Source organism: Cervus elaphus, chromosome 8 (assembly GCF_910594005.1).
Source record: "Cervus elaphus chromosome 8, mCerEla1.1, whole genome shotgun sequence".
In the NCBI taxonomy this organism is placed as follows: Eukaryota; Metazoa; Chordata; class Mammalia; order Artiodactyla; family Cervidae; genus Cervus; species Cervus elaphus.
Window position 1 is genome coordinate 42,145,312 of NC_057822.1, and position 2,428 is coordinate 42,147,739.

General features: G+C 47.1%; 1 non-coding gene across 1 annotated transcript; it reads right to left on the reverse strand.

The window, feature by feature from the left end:
- Positions 1-1,095: 1,095 nt before the first annotated feature.
- On the reverse strand, positions 1,096-1,202 carry LOC122699051. The gene has a single exon (XR_006342537.1). It is a non-coding gene; the product is annotated as a U6 spliceosomal RNA (small nuclear RNA).
- Between the last annotated feature and the right edge of the window lie 1,226 nt (positions 1,203-2,428).

Below are 2,428 nucleotides of genomic sequence, written 5' to 3' on the forward strand. Positions count from 1 at the left end.
ACTGGGTTCCAGGTGGGTGAAGTGACTTGTTCATGGACGTAGTTTCAGAGTAGTGAGGCTGGGAGTAGAAACCAGACTCTCCCCTGCCAGGTCAGTGCTCTTTCCAAGGGGTAGCTCCTAAGAAGAAACTTTGAAGAACTTGACTAGCAAGGAATGGCTTTAGAACATGACCTGCTACCTGACAATGAAACATTTCCCTTAGGAGAGCCAACCATATGGCCAATAAAAAAAACCCAGTACATGTTCCTATATCCAGCATTTGGGGTTTTCCCTTGTCAAAATAAGCAATGTGGTGTTAGCCAGGCTGGATTCAAAGATCATAGTCAACTCCATGGCTACATCCTAAGCAACTCCCTCTGAGCCTCTGAGGGTTTTCATAAAACTTAAAAGAGAGTCAGGGAGCTTCCTTGTGCCTTGACTTCATTACCCACAGAACATACTCTTATCATAGTATAGCCCTCAAGACCTAGCGTCCTACCCTCCTCTTGGTCAATCTCACATCTCTTTGGCCAATCAAACGACCAGGATGGCATGCTAACACCAGTTCCTACTTTTGTCCCAGCTTTGCCAAGCCAGGTGCTTCCTGCTGGCAGCCCAAAGCAGTTCTCTCATGAGCCTCAAATAATCCTGGCAGGACACTCACAGGACTATCCTGACACTAAGTACTAAGCCAGATGCCCCACTGGGACCCTTAGCACCCCAGAGACCCTGAGTCCTAGGTCTTCCTTCAAACACTGCTTCGTGGAGTCCATTCCAGCCCTAACACGCACCCCTCTGTCCCGGACCAGTCTTATCTAATACACCCTAAATACCGCAGCCAAATTAACCTCACAGGATACCTTTTCTCTTTCTCATCTCCAAAATAGTATATACATTATCAAGACCTCAAGATTTATTATATGCGAGATAAGACAAAAGATGAGGCTTAGAACTGGGTCACTTAGCCTTTCCCACCCTATCTCCTCTCAGCTCATAATGCTTGGAACCACAGTTGGAGTCAACCCATTTAAGCCTCTGCACAGTCGTCTTTGTGGTTTATGTATAGCTTATTATATAATATTGTGTATATTTTATTTTTTTTTCTTTTTTTATTTTAAAAATATGGAACGCTTCACGAATTTGCGTGTCATCCTTGCGCAGGGGCCATGCTAATCTTCTCTGCATCATTCCAATTTTAGTATATGTGCTGCTGAAGCGAGCACTGTGTATATTTTAAAGATTGCACTACAGACATAATCCATCTTTCCAGTTCTCCTCTGCACTCTGGGAAATGGCTTTTCCCTATTAATTGAAGGGGGACAGTCCACTTTCCCTTTTTCTGAGCTGAGGGTCTTATCATGTTCCAACCAGCACTTGCCCCCCGCCGCCCACCCCCACCCTGCGCAGTCACCATCCTACTCCATCCCCAGGGGCAGAAGTTCCACCCTAGAGCACTGCGCCTCCTCTGCCCAGAGTGCCACCAGAGCACCTGCCCCATTTCTGGACTGAGAAAACGGTACCCACAACATTCTCCCACACCAATACTACCATGCATTGGTGACTGGGCAGTGTTAGCTTGGCCTCTAAAATAAACCGTCAAAGAAAACTTTATAATGAAAGATGCACCATTTTTCTGCGATTTTTTTCCTTCCTGACCCTTGCATGGGCCTCTTCCTGGCCCATGGGGATACAGACAGCCCCATACTTGCAGTATAGAGAAGACAGAGGTTAGACCTGTAACCTGGCAAGTGTGACGGGAGTTCCCAAGGAGAGCGAAGAAAGCAAAGCATCGCGTGTACAAGGAGATTCCATCTAGTCTAGGGGATCAGGCGGGGCCTCCTTCTGGAAGTGACTTTTCAGCTGAGATCTATAGGATGAAGAAGAGTTACCACGACAAGCACGGTTCCAGACAGAGGGTAGGGGGTGGGCAGCTGATGCAAAAGCCTCTGTTGATGGAGAGCATGGTGCTTTCCAGAAACTAAAGGAAACTAGCATGGTTTGGACCAGGAAGAGGGTAAGAGAACTTAGAATGGAAACAGGAAAGAGACAAAGACATGAAGACCCAAAGGAAAAAGCTTGATATGAGGCAGACTTAGGAGAAACTCGTTTCTTCTGTTTACATTATGAGGCCTTCTTGATCTGTAAATACAGAGTACAGTAAAGAGGGCAAGAGGCCATCATTGCCACCAGCCATCCCCTTTCCTGCCACCCACATTCTGCTAAAATCCAGAGCCACCTCACCCCCTCCAGACAGTCCTCCCTGATTTCCCCTGCCTGCATTGCCCCTTACAGCACTTAGGGTTCCCTGCATCCCGATCAGTGGCCTTCCCTATGCCAGCCGGTGCTAAGAATAAAACACCAGGACAACAGAAAGCAGAAATTGCTCCAATTCCTGGTTCATCCCCCTTACTGTGGGAAAATGCAAGCCTCACCGGATTTTTTAAATGAC